The sequence below is a fragment of the Apus apus genome, chromosome 3 (assembly GCF_020740795.1).
Source record: "Apus apus isolate bApuApu2 chromosome 3, bApuApu2.pri.cur, whole genome shotgun sequence".
In the NCBI taxonomy this organism is placed as follows: Eukaryota; Metazoa; Chordata; class Aves; order Apodiformes; family Apodidae; genus Apus; species Apus apus.
The window spans coordinates 14,330,283-14,350,286 of NC_067284.1; the positions used below are offsets into that span (position 1 = coordinate 14,330,283).

A 20,004-nucleotide genomic window follows, 5' to 3' on the forward strand; every position below is an offset into this window, starting at 1 on the left:
TTCTGTCATCTTTCTCCAGGGCTCCCATAACTGCAGATTCTCCACTCATACTGCATGAGCCACTAATGTTAAGTATTCATTATGTATTTCACTGTTATTTTTTTACTGGCTTGCACTCCACTCTGTTTTTTTCATTCACTAGTTGAGTGGTTTATAGATTACCATGGGGTCTGGCTTTAGTATTTGATCTCTGTTAGGGTCCTGGCAGTAGTGCAAATACAGCATGATGAGTAATTGTTGGAAAGTTGTCATTAACAATTGCCATATGCTTTTTTGGGTCTTCAGCAGCTGATTTGGTAAGATTCTTGACTATGTTCAGATATTAATTTATCTGGTTACGTATAACTGTCAGTGTAACTCTGAAATGTGCATAAATAGTTATTTCAGCATTAGCTGAAGAAAAGATCCAATAGAAGGTAAATGGGTAAAATTCTGCCTTTTACTTACATTTGAAAGCTAGTGGTCTTCATTTGTTTTAAGCACTTCCAAACAGGTAGCCTTTCAGTGCTCTGGCCTTCTTTGCTATCTGAGTGAACCCAGGTGTCTTTGCCAACTTGATGATGGGACTCTTCGCTCCCAGCCATGAATTAGTTTTACCAAATGCCTACATTCATTCTCAATTTCGAAGGGTTGGATACCTTGCAGTTGCTGGAGGGCATTTGTGCTTCCTGGGAAGCCCCACAAGTTAGCAGCCTTGGGTCATGACCAGCCTGATGGTGGAGGGTGCTGACAGGGGAAGAGTGGTGCCCACCAGCAAACATCCAGCCTTGTGTCACCCTGCTCAGCAGAACCAGTGGGCATCCATGAGGAACAAAGAATTATTTCAGGATTACACAGATCTGACAGCAATACTTGGCTTCCAGTAGAATTATATGGATTCTGGTCGTATTTAAGTACTTAACCTGATTCATACAAGCTGTGTTTGAGTGGTTCCTTTATTTTATTCATATCCTGCAGTTGTCCTTTGCAGGCCTTGCAATTTCAGTTCAACAAATATTAAGTAGGGGAATTAGAGAAGAACTGCATTTTCAAGTCCAGTTTTCTGCTATCACAGCAAACTCTTTTGTTTCACTAATTAACAGCTCAAGCTTGAAAACAAACTGGTTTTCTACACTTGTTATTTCTATAGGCTATCAGTCTGACTGTAATTATTTTTCTGTAATTCCCTATATGTTTACATGCAGATGAGCTGAGATTACTCCTGTGATCCCCTGTTTACTTTCTGGCACTGTCAAACAGCAGTCCTTGTCTTGCTAGTTATCATCCTGCAAATGGGTAAAATAGTTTCTGTGGCTTTATCCCATTGGATTGACTCTTCATTTTTCAGACATCTTAGTAGCCATTTCTGTACCTGTTCTTGGTGTTCTTTTCATGATCAAGATTCTTCACATGAGATTTTAATGAAGCTTGTGAACCATTCAGTGACTGAAAAATGTCTTTTACTGCATTCTGGGATTGTATTTGGTTTGGGTTTGGGTTTTGGTGTTGGTTTTTTGGCCATGGTTGCCTTACATTAATAGTCAAAGATGTCTTGAGATCAAACAATGTGTTCTTTCTCAGTCTCCACTTCAGGGCATAATCTGCACTTTGTTTCTTCCTGTTTACTTCAGTCTCCTTTTCAAAAAAAGAAATCTAATTCCTTCTGTATGGAATCTGTTCAGCTCCTTTCCTGACAATACATCCCCCATTTGTGTAAGGCAAGTGCTGTCAAAGACTAGTCCCAAAATACATTATTTCTGAGTAATAAGTAAATAAGCTCACAGAACTGCCTCTGCATTCTGGTATTCATTAGGCAAGAGGAATAGATACTTCAGTGCCTAGTCAACAAATGCTAAATAAATGACAGTCCACATCTGTATTACTTTCAATGATGGTGTTATACCCCTACCACTGATGTCTGAGTCATGAGTAACTATTCTGGAATCCATTACTGAGCAGGATATTAATATTCATCTACATAGAATCACAGAATCATCGACTGGCTTCAGTTGGAATAGACTGTAAAGATGTAATGCTTCTCATTCTGCATCTGAATGGCCTCCACTGTAAAGGCAGGAACACTGAGGGAAGCCAAGAATTGTGTTTTTTGCAAAGCTGTAAAGTATCAATGAAATACAGGCAGCATTTGTGGCTCTGTCAGATATACTTGTCAGCTTGCCTAAGCCTTGTGATCACAGATTACGCACCCCATGTTTGAGCACAACAACAGTAAAGATATTTACTCAAAATGAAACTCGTTGTTGACTAGTGAAAATAAGTCAAATGACCCTTGGCCATGGCCAAAGAAACTACCTCTCCCACTTGATTGAAGACTATGTATGAGCAAACAGAAAGGCAAGTCTGACAGTTGAAGATGATTGCTTGTTTACCCAAGAATGCTTTCCTTGAAGGAACTTTGACAGCCTTTACCTCAGAAATTCTTTTGTATGTTCCAGCTCTCAGTGGCATCTTCTGTACAAATGCAGCAAGCAGCGTACTTCTTGGAGCCTCTGAGAGAGAGGTTTACCCCAGCTGCACAACTTGGGTTCCTGAAGTGCTGACTAGGCAGCAGGTTAATGTCTTCTTTATCATCCTTCAATCTCTGTACCACAAGCAAAGTAAGTTTTTCCAGTGTTTACATGATTATTCACAAACCAATCTGCAAGATCTGTGAATGTTTTGCAAGAGTATTTCTACTGGTTATTTCTATATAGTTTAGTCATGAGAGGGAAAGATGTTCTTTGTATCTGCTATCAGTAGAATGGGCCGGTGCACAGAACTATTGCCTGTAAGCACAAAACTATGAATATTCAAAGAAGTTGTCTAGAGATCTTCTAAGGAACATATTCTGCTCATCCATTTAACCACCCATCTATCAGATACTCAAGTAAACTATGCATAGTTAACATTTGTCATACTTAGCCATTTTCCCCTTGGCAAAATATCCTAAAAAGAACGATAATGTTAATGACTGGTGAACATTTGCTTTTTCTGAGAGAAGGTTAACATGTGACTGAATGCATGGTATCTTTCAAAATCATAAATTCTAAATTCTACTAACAGCATTGCTTCAAATGGTTGATAGTTTGAATAGCAAAACCAGATATTACTGTTCAATATACAGGAATAATTTTTTTCTGGTGTTAGTTTCTCACATGAACTTAGCTTCCTTCTGCTTCAGAGTTCACACAAATGACTATTTTCTAATAATTCTAATTTCCAAGGAAAGAGTGGATTGAGTAGATGAGAGTTTTCTTATTATGGATAGTGTCATGTGGTGAAGATGCTTCAGAGTGTGAAGGCACAGAGAAAGAGCAGGAAAAGAGAGTTATTTGTAGAAAAAATGGGACCTTAGAAGATATGGGAATGGACTCACCTTACCAGTCCAAAGGAAAAGAGTGGCTGGAGTTGCTCTTTCCATAGGGTAAAAGATAAGTGGAGTTTTAAGAGAAACATACCTTTTGAAATCCCAGGGAGCAGGACCAGGATGCTGCATTTGAGAGATTAAGAGGGAACATTGGATGTAAGGGGAAAAAAACCTGACTTTAACACTGAGCTGTTGTAATTTTGTAGTCCAGGTCTCCAAAAGGTATGTCATGGTGTATGGAAATCCTAGTAGTACTGGTCCAGTGGGGAGTGTGGTGAGGAGAAGGTGGAGCCTGATGTGAGGTTGCCTCCATCACAGTCCAGCTTTCACAAGCCGTGTTATCTACATTAGATACCAAACTCTGTAAAACTGGGCAAGTGCCTTGGTTGTTAATTGCATAAGTTGTTCCTCTGAAATAAAATGTGAAAACATTTTAAGGAAAGAATGCTGAGAAGACTTTCTTCTCACTTCAAACACATTCTTTTCTCTTTTCCAATAGAATAAAACAAAGTATCATGCTATACACAAAGATCCAAGTAACAAAAAAGGGGAAAATACCTGGATTCCTTTCTAACTGAAAGAAATTAGAATTTTGGCTGCTTAACAGAACTAACATTCTTTTTTTTTTCTTTTCAGACTGGTACTGTTTACATGTATGTGTGTGGGTGAGCAAAATGACCATCCATTTAATTAAACACATTTAATCTATTATCTTTGTGTGAGAGGTCCACAGAGCACAGCTGGCTGATGGATGTTCAAGCATGTTTGATACTTTTGTAGTCAACCAAGTCCTGTTCCCTGCAGCAGCCAGCTGCTATTTCCTTCTGTTGGGGCAGTCACAGCTGTCCTTGCAAACCATAGGGGCACTGTTTGTGTTCTCCCCTGTGATGGGAATCCCTGCTCAACCTCATCTTCATTTGGTTAAGGGCTCAAGCATTTCTTAATGCTTTTTCTCTTGAAACAAACTGCTCTTGGTCCTCCCACTGTGTGTGTCAGGATGTCTGGGAGGTGTGAGTGCATGCTCTGATAGCACCCACACCACCGCTTGTTTGGATAGGAAATGCCAGTCTTGACAGCAGCTGAGATTCCTATTTAAATGTTACAAAGTGTTCAGGACTTTGGCATTTGCTTTGTTTGCTGAGCCATATTTAAGAACAAATTTTCCAAGACCTTGAGGAATGGCTAAAATTGGCAGCCCTTCCTGCAGTGCTCCTCACCTGCAGCACCCTGTGGGTGCCAGAGCCTCACGGTCTCGCAGGGTGTCTGGGGAGCCCAGTGGCCAAGGCAGACCAGGGGGGCAAAGGGCAGTGCTGATTTTGATTTTTCATGCTCAGCACTATAGTCACATGTTTCAGGCAGGCTAAATAGCATCACATTACTAATGGAAAACAGAATGGGTGTTTTTTTCTGTCTCTAAATGTAATTTTTTATATGTTTTAAAATAACTTTCTTCCTGGTTACTGCTTTATAATGGGCAGGTGATACGTCAGTGTACCAGAAGCTATTGTCTTGTAGTGAACTCTCTCTATCACTTACTGAGCCTAACAGCACATACTGTGTGACATCAGCAGCCCAGTGACTCAAACACCAAGATACCATAGGTGTGTTCCTATATCCTGGAGATCAGAGAAATCCTACGCAGAAGACTTGGCTTGTTTTCCTACCTTGTTATAGAAACTACGTGCATAGGCTCTAATAGCATTAAACAACTGTAAATGAAGTCTTTCTGCTTCTTATCAGAAGATAAACTGCCTGTTTAAAAAAGGTGGTGCCAAGCCTGGGAGAGCCTCTTAAAAGGGCACAGGCCTCTGATTGTAGCTGGGAGAGTTTTTGTATGTAAAATATTTTAATATTTTCACAGTGAACACCTGTACTCCTGTTCTGGGGGCGAGTCCCACCAGTCTGAACCATCTGATACATCTGAAGCTTGAACAAGCCCAGTAGTTCAATATAGAGCACAAATGGTATAAAAAAGGACACGAGCTGCATATGTGCAGGGTGACACTACAGCTCCTCCCTCTTCTACAAAAATAAAACTTTAGATAGAGAAGAGTATTTATAGGCAGTTTACAACTTTTGTCCCTGATAAAAGGTAGCATGTAGTTTTACTGAAGGCATTGAACAAAGCACTAGTTTCCTTTGATTCTCATCTATTCAAATACCTTCTTACACATGCCATTCCAATAAGTATGAAGGATTACAATTTTTGCCTGCTTGCCTCTTTGATCTCACTGATAACTTTTCCATGTAGCACTTTGTTCAGTTCTTCTTCCATAGCATACAGAAATTAAGGAGACATTAGGGTGCCTACTGAAGTAGGCTGGAATAGTTCCACCCTAATAATATTCCAGAGGAAAATACAGGGGGAAAAGAAGATTTGAAGGCTGAGTGTTATGGACAGTTGCCTGCCCCTCAAAAGACTTTATTGTTTAATGGAGAAAAGACTTGCTTGGTTATTTAAAAAAAAAAAAAAAAAAAAAAGGGATAAAAACCTTATAAAAGCAGGCTCTCTCCAGACATTTCTGGACTTTTCTATTTTACATTAAAAAAAAAAAAAAAAGAAAAAAAAGAAGAAAAAACCCCAATTTTTCATATGGCATTGCAGTATTCCTGCTTTTATTCCCAGCTGGAACAGAAAAGGGCAGAGTCACACACAATGCAAAATAATGAGAGCATTACAGCAAAAGCTTGCTGAGTCTCACAGAAATGATCTGAACTTCAGGAAAAGTTTCAGTAAGGGGGCAGCAACTGAATTCTACTGTTACCTGAGCTCCTGGGTCTGTTACACCTCGTGCTCCACGGTGCCTTTGAGCTGCGAACGACTGGAGTCTGTGGAAGCAGGAGATGCTCTGTTTGTATTTGTATTTCCATGGTGATGTGGCTAAGGAGTTGTTTCGCCTCTTTTCCTCAAAAGATCTGCCAAATCACACCTCTTCAGAGAACAAGTTGTTAGAAGGAGTTGGGTTGGCATTCCTGTGGAAAAATTTGCCTTGTTGCAGCTTCATGCACAGTTATGTTTGTTGTAGCTGTCATTCAAGTCTTTAATTAATATTTTAATTACTAAGGATTTTGTGGAATTTTCTGCTGATGCCCTAAACACTCGTTGTCTCAACTGGTTCTTGTTTCCTTAGAATGCGCTATCTCATTTTTGTGATATGCTTGAATACGATTCTGAAGGTCCAGAAACTTAGGATTTTTAACATTGAGATTTCTGGATCTGAAAACCCTTTATAAGCCCTGCTATACACTTGTGAGATAGGGCTAAGATTGGTAAACTGGAGCATCAGAGAGGCAAGGAAGACATTTGCAAGTCTCTAAGACTGCAAATGATAGCTGTGCTGGGAGAGACTTCACTGGGACCCGTGGACCTGCACATCTCTCCCCCCTAAAATGCAGACCTGAGAGATGCAGAGGGATAGCAGTGTCTAAAGGTTTGTCCCCATCTTGCAACAGTTCTGACAAGCTAAAGAAAGCCAGAAAAACATCTGCCAGCTCACGCCCACCCTTCAGCTGCAGGATACTCTACATAAGTATAGCGATCATATAAGGCAGCACAAGTCTTGCAGAAAGAGAGGTCATACCAGGGTACTCGTACTTTATCCAGGCATTTAACCAGAACAGCCAACCAAGTGACTCTGCTTCCTTGGCTGACTCAATGCAGAGTTATGTGTGACCTACTCTGCTTTTCTTCATGGGCTGCTGGTTAGGTTTTCTGGGATCCTAAATAAGGCACGCATCTACTCTGACACTTCAGCTTTCATGCAGTAATTGTTAGTTGCGTGTACTAAGTGCAAAATTGCGGCATGATGAAGAGCTGAGATGAATCTGGGATGTTAATGCACACTGGCTTTTGGAGCTGGATTATTTACCTGAGAATGTCTTGATGTACCTCTTCTATTTTGATATTGAAAGTACTTTGGGTTTGACTAAAAGCCTAGCGAAATTGGCTGAAATAGTTCTGTGGGTTTCAGTGTATGCGAAGATCTACAGGAGAATGAAAGAGGGGAATTTAAAACACTGTGTACCATTTAGCTGAGAGAGCTAAAGTGCCTGAAATCCAGAAGCTGAGGGTGTGAGTCAGTGAAGAGATGATAAGCAGCTCCTCCTCATGCCTTGAATGATGATGTTGTAGTCTATGATGGCAGGGAGAACATGAAAAATGAGAAAAGCAAAATGATATCTGACATGTGAAATGTCATGAGAGCAAGTATCACATACAGTAAGCATGAGCAATAAAATAGAGTAACTGTCACAATTCATCCATTTCTGAAACAAAAAAAGAATCACAATTCTGTAAAAAGAAAATGTGAAATTACTTTTGTTTTATAAATATCCATGAATGGTCTAATCTCAGGTAAATTGTTTTATCTTTTCTTTTCCTGCACTACAAGACTTAAATAGAAAAGTAAGAAAATATATCCCTCTACGTCTGACACTAAATAATGCAACAAATTGCTGTAACTGCTGTTAGAGGATCCTGTGGACCATTAGCCTGTAAAACTAGATTGATGAGCTAGCAACTAACTACTTACAGGATTAATGTACAGCATTTTGCTGCATGTTTTTCATTCTCACTGTGAACGCATTTAATTGATTATTAGCATTTTTCCACATGAAAAGGCTTTATACAGAAATGTTTTGTAATCATAACTCAAAATTCCTGATAAGAGCTGTGAGAGCATAGCAATAGAGAAAATGTTAGTTAGTCAGGGTTGTGGCCTTTACCTTTAGATGAGTACATTTCATTTTTACATAAAGTTGTTTTCTACAGCCATTGTCTTGGCTTATTGTACACCTCAATCAAGTTTTCACACAGAAATTCATAATAAACTGGGGTGGGAGGGAATCCTGACTAATTTCAATGTAATTTTTTTTAGAGACAGTCCTTCAGAACCTGCCTTGTGTCCTTGGCATGAGCAGATTCTCTTGTACCATTATCCTAGGGATTAGCATTTCTGTGTGATACATGGAATACAGAAGAAGTGTCATAGCCCTAATGGGTGATCATGACAGGTCTGTGTAAGATGCAATATGCATGTACATCCAAAACACACCCCGAGCTCTGAATAAATTGCAGCTAAAGGTTACAAACACTTCCATAAACTGTAATTTTACTAGGGCATATAGTGCTACTGACATCAAAAGGGTCATTTGCTGCCATGATGTCTACATGTAAAGTTATGTTTTAGGACTTGCAGACACAGAGGAGGGCACAGTTTGGGCGTCCATGTTGAGTTAGGCTGTGTTTGTGCAAGAGTTGTGCTCATGATCCATTTGTGTTTCTTTTCTGGAAAACCAAAAATACGAACCAGTTTATTTTCCACCTGAATTTAATCCCCAGGTTTTAAATATTCCAGCAATTGCTCATACCAGGTCTCAGTATGGCCAAACACGAGATTTGCTTATTAGCAAATGACTGGCTTTTTATCACCTTGGATTAATACCAGAAAAAAATTCATTAGTCTTCCAAGGATCCTCGAGGGAAGTGATGTTTGGCTGTAACTGCTAATGTTGGTGGTGAAATAGGATAGCTGGAGAGGTAAAAGTACATTATTAGATGCCCATAAAGATAAAGTCTGGAACTTATCTAGGAAGAAGTTCCTTCAAACTGCAGTGATGACACAGTACTGCCTAAATGCTTTTTTACCAAAATAGACTTCTTCTATTTCAGTTTTACAGTAGGTATTAGATACATATCTACTATTTTTGTGTGTATATGTTCATGTATGCTATACATGTATTAGTACCTGTCTTTCAAAGTCTAAAATAATACTGTCTCTCACATCTTGCTGCAGAAGTGCTTAAGAATGAGCAGTTTCATTTGATCAGGCTACACTGAACTGTTATGCTCATTTTGGTGAAAACATTATCAGATGATTTCCTGGATGTATGTAGGTCATACATAGTGGATTGTTAAAATTTTTTTTGAAGCTGTTTATTTTGTTTGTAAGAAGTTCCCACTAAATCAGATCCAAAGCAAATCTACTCTTTCCCAGGAAATGGTTTTCTGGGTAACAATATATTTTGAATCTGGAGATTAGGCTAGAGATCTTATTTCAGGACTGGATATATTTTGCTGTTAATGCAATTTGGCATTTTGCAGTATATTTTAAGCTGTTAAAAATTGAAATATTGGAAACAAACTAGGATTTTCTATTATATAATAAATAACATCAAATAAGCTTACAGAAAATTTAAGGATTAACTTAATGAAGCATAATAGGTGTAATATCTGTATTTTTACATTGAACCTTGAACTGAAAATCAAGCCATCTTTTTAATGCTGTCAAGTAGAGAAAGATAACCTGGTGAAAATGTACATATAAAAATCCTCCTTCTTAATAAAACTAGCTTCACTGATGCCCATGCATGACATCCTACTTTTAGTTGTCAGGAAAGCAGTGAAGCATATGCAGTGCAGTGGTATGCCCTGTTCCTATGCTTGATTCTCCTTATATAGCTACTGCACTACACTCTTCTCCCTTGGCTCCTGCTCTGAGGGTTTAACTTACATTTTCTTGACAGAATTTACTCAGCTGAGAGTTGTACTGGTAATAAAAATGCAGGTAGCTACTGCTTACTTGCACTTACCTTTCCACCAGGACCCACAAATAAAAAGATTTGCAAAAATCATGTGCAGTGAATCTTCAGCCACACTTCTCCCTCCCTGCTCTGCTTCACCTTGGTGTTGGTACTAAGTCAAATTCTCCTCTTTTCTTTTCTTTTCTTTTCTTTTCTTTTCTTTTCTTTTCTTTTCTTTTCTTTTCTTTTCTTTTCTTTTCTTTTCTTTTCTTTTCTTTTCTTTTCTTTTCTTTTCTTTTCTTTTCTTTTCTTTTCTTTTCTTTTCTTTTCTTTTCTTTTTTCTTTTCTTTTCTTTTCTTTTCTTTTCTTTTCTTTTCTTTTCTTTTCTTTTCTTTTCTTTTCTTTTCTTTTCTTTTCTTTTCTTTTCTTTTCTTTTCTTTTCTTTTCTTTTCTTTTCTTTTCTTTTTTAATTTTCTTTTCTTTTCCTTTCTTTCTTTTCTTTTCTTTTCTTTTCTTTTCTTTTCTTTTCTTTTCTTTTCTTTTCTTTTCTTTTCTTTCTTTTCTTTTCTTTTCTTTTCTTTTCTTTTCTTTTCTTTTCTTTTCTTTTCTTTTCTTTTCTTTTCTTTTCTTTTCTTTTCTTTTCTTTTCTTTTCTTTTCTTTTCTTTTCTTTTCTTTTCTTTCTTTTCTTTTCTTTTCTTTTCTTTCTGGATACAGCTTTCAGACTTGAAAGACTGCCATGCACAGAAGATGTGTTTTGGCTCTTCTGCCAGTTGCATTCAGTGGGTGATTAGATCAAACCCAGTGGCTGCCAGATGACTAATCAACTTGTTACAGAATAACAGGTCTCGCTGGAGAATTAACAATGTCTTTATAGTCTCTCCTCAATGAAGTGTCTGGAATTTTCTCTAACAGGATAGATCAGTTTAAGATTTTCCAGTGCTACTTGAATATAATTTATAAGAGAGCTTAAAAACCAAAACAACACAACAAAAAAACCCTCCACTCCTCCCCACAAAACCTGCACCATTTCAGTCTTGTAATTTTACCTCAGGTTTAAAGGCCATCATTCAAAGAACACTGTGCCCTGCATTGTGTGTCATTTTATGCCTCTGTTTGTTAGTGGGGATGGAAGTGCTAGTAAAGAAGTACTTTGAAGCAATGAATACTAGACTTTGCACGGTGAGAATTCAGAGCTCTCATATAATCTATAGCTGACCGTGAATCAGATTAGTTGCAATGAATTGTCCAAGGATCTAAAAATGTTGACGATGTGAGCAAGACAACATGTGGATTCCTCAAATCAGCAAATCTATTGTCTCTGCTCTCCTCCCAGCCATCTCAATTTTTTTTTTTTTTGGTGAAGGGATACTCCTTCACTGTGAAACAGATACTTGTGGGTATTCCTGAACACTCAAAATTTGGAAGCTATCGAAAAGTGCAGAGAAAAACTTGTATTTTCAGTGAAAACCACTGGTGTTCTGTTCCCACTTCAATCTTGATAGCTGAATATAAATATGATATTGAATTTGCCCTTGATTAATGTATATGTATATATGTGTATAATCACATATAATCACATTTTCAGAAGAAAAATGTTCTTTAAATTTGGAGTCACAGCCACAAAATCTAAAATCAAACTTGGTATAAGACATGGCATTTTACATATGGGTCATTAACAGCTGTTACACTCTGCAAATAAACTAACGCCTATATTATGTCAAACCTTTTAAAAGATATGCTCCATTTCAATATCAAGTCATTGCAAAAGATGCTGGAGTTGCTGGAGGAAATTTACTCAGAAGCTTGAGGTTTCGATATTGGTTCCTTTTGGCCTTTTTTGACCTTAGAAGAATATCTGGGTGATTTCCCTACACTCACTGAGCATATGGAGAGGTGGAAGTGTGGTTGGGGTGGTTGTAAGTGTGCTACATAGAGGATTGTGGTATACAATCTGAGACTTGTAGAAGCCTACCATTTGCTAACTATGGACTAGGGCCAAAACTTATGTAAAACTATGTACCTTGAAGCAAAAGGAGAATGATGACACAGAGGTCACAAGTTGAAATCAATGGTGCAGTTAGATAGTGCTGCTATTGGTGCTATAATCTTACCTTGATCCAGCCTAAGACTAGAAGATGCAATTTGCATTTTTTTGTGTCCTCTGGTCATTTCAGATTGGCTACATCACACCTAACTTCAGAAGTTAAAAATTAACTGTCTGAATCCAACATAGTCATGCAGGTCTCTCTGTGTAGATAATGAAGGTTTCGATTCCTGATTCAGTTACAGGCACAAGTTTCTCTGCCCTGTGCTGTCGCTGGGAGTACCTGGATTTCCAGGATTTCTGTGCTGCAGTGGGATGGGTGAGTGCAGCTGATTAGGCATGATTAACCTTGCTTATCGTGCTGTTCAAAGTGTCCTCCTGTGCCTGAGCCAGCCTCCCCCTGATACCAGCGCTGGGGCTGCTGTTTCTGTTGACACTTTATGCTCTTTGCAATGCTTTGTCTGCAAAAAGGGAGGCTAGGCAAAGCAAGGAAGTATGGAAAAACCCTTGACTGTTAGGAACATATAAAAGTCAAAGGCTGGCACATTCCCTCACAAATCCAGGAAATAGCTGCATGGTTTTAGCTGCACTTGTTTTTGTATTTGGGTCAATTCCAGTCATGATCTTGGCCTGGAACCGTGTCTGATTTTGACACATTTCTTGAGCCTCTGGAGTGTAAAATAAATATTTTAAATAATATTTATCTCTGTGTTACAAACCTCTGACCAAAATGATACCCACAAAATATTATTTTCTGAAAACATAGTTTAGCAGCAATTAGATTTATTTAAATGCTGTCAACAGCTGCACTAATTATTTATTGTAAATAAACCCAAATTTAACACAGAGAATCTGACTCTAGCTATGCCAAATGCAAGTCACTTTGCATGTACATTTTTTTGTTTTTTTTTTTAATCTCAGCTGTAGAGGAAAATACAGGTATTTGGAAGTTTTCTACTTAAAAACTGCTATTATTAGCTGGATGGCACTGGTTATTAAGCAATTTCTTTCTGATCACATAAGGTATTTATCTAATGGCAATATTAACATGAGATTAGATGAAAAAAGGGGTTGCTGAATGACTGTTGGTGCAAATCGAATTGTTGTACTTGCACTGTATGAATAATGGGTTTGATATAGTGCTAAACGGGACTGCTGAGGTAGAGTAGACATTAGCAGAGATCTGTAAGTGAAACTCAGCCAGAGTCTGCATTTGCAAAGATCTTTAACTCACACTGAGCACAAGCTGTACTGTGCTTCAATGTGAATGTTAGAAAAACTCCAGACATTACTACATGATGGCAATATTACTAATTTAGATCCTAAAAAAACTGAAGCATGCACTGAACCAGATAAAACCATGTGATGTAGTAGACCTGGATACTCTGGCCTTTGGTCCTAAACACGTATCTCACATTACAATTTGTAGAGTTTGCTTCTCCTTTCTGACTCCTTTGCTACAATGCAATTTGTAGCAGTGCTTTGTCATGGTTTTCACGTGTTAGTAAATGTGAAACTGAATGTGGGATTTGTTCCTTTGCCTCAATAAAGAAAAATAGTCTTTTTGCCATAAAAGACATTGCTAGAATCAATAAGACACACCATAGGGGTTTAACTATGTATTATGGGAAGAGTGGCTAATTATCACTTTCTGGTTATTATTCTGAAAAAAGCCCTATGTATTGAATGCTGTCTGGGTTCTCTTTGTTTAGTTGGGTTTGACTTCAGTTTCAATAATAGAGAGCCTAATTCTCATTTAATGCTAAAATTCACTTTCAAGTAGATTGCTTTATGGAGTAATGAAGAAGTGATTCATAGCAAATGAGAATCAGGCTCACCACAGCATGTGCCTTATACTCATCTTCCTTTAAACACTTAATTCTGGTCATGCTTCCCCTTTCAACTGGTGCTGTGGGTAGGTAGCTTTACTGGATTCCTCAGTATTTAGTTCTGCCATTATTCAGTGTAGTTCTACCCTTTAGCATTCCTCCAAAAGGGAAAAGGAAAAAGAAAAGGAAAAGGGAAAGAAAAAGGAAAAGAGAAAAAGAAAGAGAAAAAGAAAAAGAAGAATAGAAAAAAATAAAAATGAAAAGAAAAAGAGGAAGTTTGTAATTTTAAAGTATGCCACAAATGTCACCTCATTTGTGATAAAATTACAAAAGATGCCAACAATTTATTCTGCACCATTTCAAAGGCATGTGATTTTTTCACTATTTTGGGGAACAGATGATAAAACCTCATTTTTTAGTTCTGATTTTGAATGTTAGTTTTGGTAATCAAGTGACTTTTGGAAGCCAGAGGACAAGGACTATGAAGAATTCTTGTATAGAGCACAAGGATAAACACAAGTGGTGGTTAAGTAAATATTTCCTTTTATTTTTCTAATTTGTTCAGTCTATAAACATAATCCATGAAAAACAGACAAGAATCTTGCTCTTTTCACACAAGACTTGCAGTTCATAGTTAAGATTACTCTGTATCAACAGGAAATCAGGATAATAGAGCTGAGACTTATCATACAGATAAAATTTGGACCTATTCTGGGTAGTATTTCATTAAAGAGTAGGCAGATGGAGATTAGGAGATCTTCAATTCTCTGGTGCTGCTAGAGCTGCACAACAAAGTCTAACCCCAACAGAACCCTTGGACAGTAATCTTCACCTCTTGATGAATATACTTGTAGATGTACATGTATTTACAGCTTCTGACTGAAAGAGGGAAGTTTCCTGTCATACGTACATACCCTCTGGGTAGAGAAGAGAGGGAGTGAAACATGTACTGAGAAATTAAAGATACAGGTATGGCTACTAGAATGAGCTGGGGAATGTCTACATCTGGCTGGAAAATGGTTCTCAGATGTGGGTTACTAAGGTGAAGTACAATACTCTGCTCTGAACTGACTATATGGCTTGAGGAGCTTAGCTTTAAGGTTTGGTTGGCTTTTGAAGGAGTGGTCTGACAAAACTGGGAGCTGTCAAGGAGCAAGGGTAAGTCAAGGGTAAGTTTTTTTCCTTGCTCTCCGTCTGAGTTAGGTGACATGCCTATGTCACAGTCCTTTCTGGCCAAAAAACTAGCTCTGTAGAAGCTGGGCTGGAGCACTGACTTGCAGGCATCAAGGACTTCTGTGCCTGAGGTTCTGCTTCCCTCCTCACATTTTTTCCTTTTCTTCCCTTTTGCTGCCAACCTGGCTCCCTACCTGAGATAGTGCTGCACCGTGGGGACAGTGCTGGCTGGATTTTGCTCCCTGGGGTGTGCTCTGGGCTATGCTGTCTGCTGAGTGCTTGCAGTGAAGTGATCTAACACAACAGGGACATCTGAATGGAGCTCTGAGGCTCTCCTGTATTATTAATCCTAAAAACGACTCATATGTGTATAAACTTTAAAAACAAACAAACAAACAGTAAAGTCATTTCCTTGGTTCTACTCGAATCCTGCTTCCTGAAGGTGACAGAACATACGAAAGAGCCAGCAACACATGAGAAAAACATCCTGAGAAATTTAAAAAGCTTTGCATTCAGCAAGTTGCTGTTTAGTTCCTGTGTGAACAATTAATCTTAAAACAAATATTTGGCCAAGGGGGATTGTGCTCCATGAGGTTTCATAGCTAACTAAGATTGAATGAAAACACACACTGCCTGACTTCTTCAGGCCAGTTTTTCACCCTCTCCGTAAAAATAACTAAGAAAAAGTATCTGTTACAATGACCCAGGTTTTGCCATTCAAGCCTCCGTAAATTACAGGCTTTCCCTCAGAGACCATTTACAATGGGGTATATAATGCATGGCTGTGTTACACCCTTCCACTCTTTGAATTCACTATAACTGGTTATTACTATGTTAAAGTAGTGGTCTGGTTCAAAGGCTTTTCTATAAATAAATGTCTTCCTAGCTGGGCAGATGATTGTCCTTACCAGCAGCTCCTGTGTTATCAGCACTCTAGTTTTTAGCTCTTCAGCTAGACATGGCTTGAAGCTGCTTTGAAAAGCCTGTGAATGGCTGGCAGCTGCAAGGTCTTGCAAAACTTGATTAAGGTTTCTAGATTGGAAATCAATAATGTCATTACATTGCTGGCTGTTATTCCGGTTAGTACTTCAATAGGGGTATTTTTAAATTTTCTGCTATCTACACTTCTTGAGTTTTATTTCTTTTTAAGGGAGAGGGAGACGGAGAAGGAAGGAGAGGAGACAAAGGTTGTATGCTATGTGTGTGTTGTCCTGAGTGCCCTATCCCAAACAATGGAGAAGGTCCTACTGACTATAGGAATGCTAAGGTAGGTAGTATCTCAGTCACTGGTAGATGCCACCATATCTTCGCTATATTCTGGGTTATTCTGTACCTGTGTTTACTTAACTCCTGTAAAAGCATAGGTAAAGGTAAAAAGCATAGCCAGAGAGCTTATAAAGCACCTGTAAATGTTGCTGTGCCCCTGCAGTCAGCAGAGCCCTCTGCATTTCCTGCTTATTGGCAGCTCCACCTGGAACAAGAGCTCAGCGCCCCTGGAGAGCCTCTTCCAGTGGAGGATGAGTGCCAGCTCCCTTTGCCTGCCTGAAAACATGCCAGCTCTGAACCTCCTGGGCCATTTTTGGACGAAACTTAATTGGTGCCCCTACACTAGCAAAGACTGACTAAAACAAAAAGCCCCTTAATTGAATAAATTGACTGGGGCAATCCATTCAGACTGTGGGGTCTTCAGGGAGGAGGCTCACTGTGCTGTGTGTAGGAACTAATGGAACGGGCTTGTGATCATTGCAGCCTTCCTGACTCTACAGTAATACAAATAATAAGGGGATTAAAAAGTATAACCAACATGTAGAACTGATGGCAAACAGTGCTTTCCATTTTCAAGGTACTATAAAAGAAAAAATCCAATCAAATAATTCCTTCAAGTGCTAACTAACAGTACTGCTCACCTTATGGGTCCCAAAAAACAGAAGCTGGCTCTCCATGAGACCAGGTATTGGGAGATCTAAAAAAAACAGAACAAAAAAAAGGAAAAGCAGAAAAGCACATTATTTGATGTTTGAGTTTTTGTGTGTTTTGATTTGGGTTTGCTTTCTTTCACATCCTAATTTTTAGGCTTTATGTTTTCAGAATTTTGCCTGCAATGATGGGAAGGCGGAAGTGGAAACCGGGAGACAAAAATTTTTCTTTAATCGTGAGCTGTCTTTATTGAAGCATAAAATATTGCATTAAAATAATGAGAAAGAGAAGCCACATCATAATCAGGGAAAGAGCACAATACTATCGGCTATGTGAGGTAAAAGCTCGTTAAGTATATGCTAATAAATCATAGGATTGCTTTAAGATTTAATGAAAATTAAAATATTTTTTCTTTTAATTGCCTCAGGATTTCTGCAGTCACTTTAGACTCTCAAATAACCTTCCAGAACCATGAAACCTGGCACTTTACCTCTTTTTAATGAAAGACAATTCCAGTAGAGGGTGCTTCTTGAAAAACATTGAATATTGGAAAAAATTAGTGACATTGAGATCACCATATTTTGGTGGCTTCAGGTTGCTCACTCTGGGTCTCTTTTCCCTTAAAACATGATGTCTTTCAAGTAGTTATGAAAGAATATGATGGAAAAGAACCTGCTTTTTCTTAAACAAACAAGTTATTGCTTCAAAGGATGCTAAGAAAAATAATATAGCACAAGTTGTTAGTGGGCCAGACAGAAACTGTAAAACTGATAAAAGAGTTTCAATGGAAGAGACAAAAACACAATGGTTTGGCTTTTTTTTTTTTTTTTTTTTTTTTTTTTTTTTTTTTTAAGCTGAACTTTGAGTACAGTTCTGCATATTCTTTTTCAGATTTTAACAAGCTGGGTTTTCTTTAAATGCCAAGGAATACCTTAGAGCTAGTGACATCAACTTCTAACATAGTAACTACTGTACTTCATTATGTTTTTTATTGCTCCAGTGATGCTGCATAAACTACTACAGGAAAGGCAACTTCCAAGGAATGGGAAATTTTAGCTGACCCTAAATTACTGGAAATGTTGTGCTTATATGCCTTAATAAAAGGGTATGCATGCAGGAGATGTTTCAGCAACTGCAATCTGCTGCAATTATAGCAGATATGACTACACCAGGCAACCAATTTAAGTGAACAACATTCAAAGCACAAAGCCAGACAGTCCGTAGGGAATTTCAACTCTTTTCTTCTGTAAGGACTAGGTTTCCCAGACATGCACATCCCTCTCCCTCCTCTCTGGCATTTCGTTTTCATCTTGGTGAACCTGTCCCAGTGTATGGATGAAATTTAAAACTAAGGACTTGACCACTTCTGGTCAAAGAAAATCACAAGGCATTTGTTATGAGAGTAGGTTTCCAGCTCTGGCGTCACAGACACATTTTGCTGGGAATAGCAGCGTTTTGGGGTCTGCGTGAGGGACCCCTTCAGGTCAGGGGTCCAGGTTGCTACAGCCTTACAGATCCAGCACAGAGGTGAGGGAATCTCAGCTCCCCTCCCTGCCCCCCACCTGGGGCTGCTTCACTGAGCAGGGGCCATGTGAATTCCACACAGTTATTGACAAAAGGTTTTCTCTGTTTGGGTGTACATCCTGTGCTCATAGCCACTCACATTTCCAGTTCTGCAGGAAAGAAGGGATCTCCTGAGCTTAAAAGAAAGAAACTTCAATTTCAATAACAACAGAGCCTGTATTCAATGAATGACACTATATTTTGTGACTAGGTTACCAGTAAAAATATTTTTTTTTCCAGTATTTGCACTGACCGAATGCCTGTGTATGTTTGACCATCACACTGATTTTGAAAAGTGATTTTGTGATTGTTTAATTTTTTAAAATTTATTTTAAAAATGAGGTGTGAAATTCTATTTTTTTTTTCTGGCTATTTCATCTCCTTCTGCTTCAGACATGACAAAAAATATTTCACTCTGGCCTCTGCTTTGTTGAGCATCTGGAAAAATGGATTTCTGACACAGAAAACTTGTAAAATTTCTAACGTCATGTGGCAATGATAACCCTCATTACCTTTTAATGTTTCCAGTATACATAAAAAATCCATTTTCAAATAACTTATAAGGACCTAATTTATTTGTCCATGAAAGTGTGTAGGCATAGGAGAGAAATTTTAAGTCAAAACAAGTTCTTTGGTTTAGGTTGTGACTGAGAACACAAAAGAAAGGAAACCTAAAGGAAGTGGATGTTTTGACAGACATCAACACATAATTCAGAAATGCTTGACAGCATCTTGTTCAAATTTCTAGAATTTACTCTGGGTTGGGACTAGATTTAAAGGATTTTTAGTCCCCAAAGTAAATTGTTTTTCCAGAATATTATGAGTATGTGAAAAAAAAAAAGGAGGTGTTTTATTATAAATTTCACTGTCAATAAGAAAAAGCTAAAGTATATTGGTCCCCTAGGGGGAAAAAAGTCCCATACTACACAATTTTGCTACTGCGTTAATCAGGTGCAAGGAAGATGTTGCAATTTTGTGTAGTTCTTCTTTCCTCAGAGCTGCAAATATTTTTTCTTATTTTCTGTGCTTGTATTTTATGGCAGGATTATATTTTCATTACTGGAATTTCCTGGTTATATGGTGACGTGCAAGCCAGGATTTTCTTGGCTGTTACCAAACCATTTGATTTCTAGTTGGAGAAGCACAGAACAAATAGCAGTTAGAGGCTGGCCATGGGCTGCTCACGCCTTCACATTACTTCCCTTGTGAATTTATCTTTCTCCCCTGTTTATTTTGCTGCCAGCTCTCTTTGAAATGGCCCTTTTTGCCAAGGCTACAATTTTGCTAAATGAATTAGTGTTAATACTATATCTTGTTTATTTGCACAAGTGGAACATGAAAGGTGGGAAACACTGAAGTGACAAGAGAGCAGGAGATAAAACTCAGAGCAGTGTCAAGGAAAATGTGAAGAGTAGCTGAGGTATGTACCACACACACTTCAGCCCTTCAGCAGCACATTTGCCCTCAGAAATTGTTCTGACAGATCTGTTGAGGTACCAGACCTTCAGCTCTCCCTCTCCCTGTTGTCCTCCATGCTCAACTCAAGGATTTTTGGTGAGTGAGTTTCACTAACTGTGGTGTTGCAGATGTGGTAGGTCAGGCTGCAAAG

At 38.4% G+C, this 20,004-nt stretch overlaps 1 long non-coding RNA gene across 1 annotated transcript; it reads right to left on the reverse strand.

The window, feature by feature from the left end:
* Positions 1-2,576: 2,576 nt before the first annotated feature.
* LOC127382167 (uncharacterized) lies at positions 2,577-10,203 on the reverse strand. Its single transcript, XR_007888895.1, has 4 exons — positions 9,938-10,203; positions 7,372-7,479; positions 6,112-6,319; positions 2,577-3,688 (listed from the first exon to the last, which is right to left on the reverse strand). It is a non-coding gene; the product is annotated as an uncharacterized LOC127382167 (long non-coding RNA).
* Between the last annotated feature and the right edge of the window lie 9,801 nt (positions 10,204-20,004).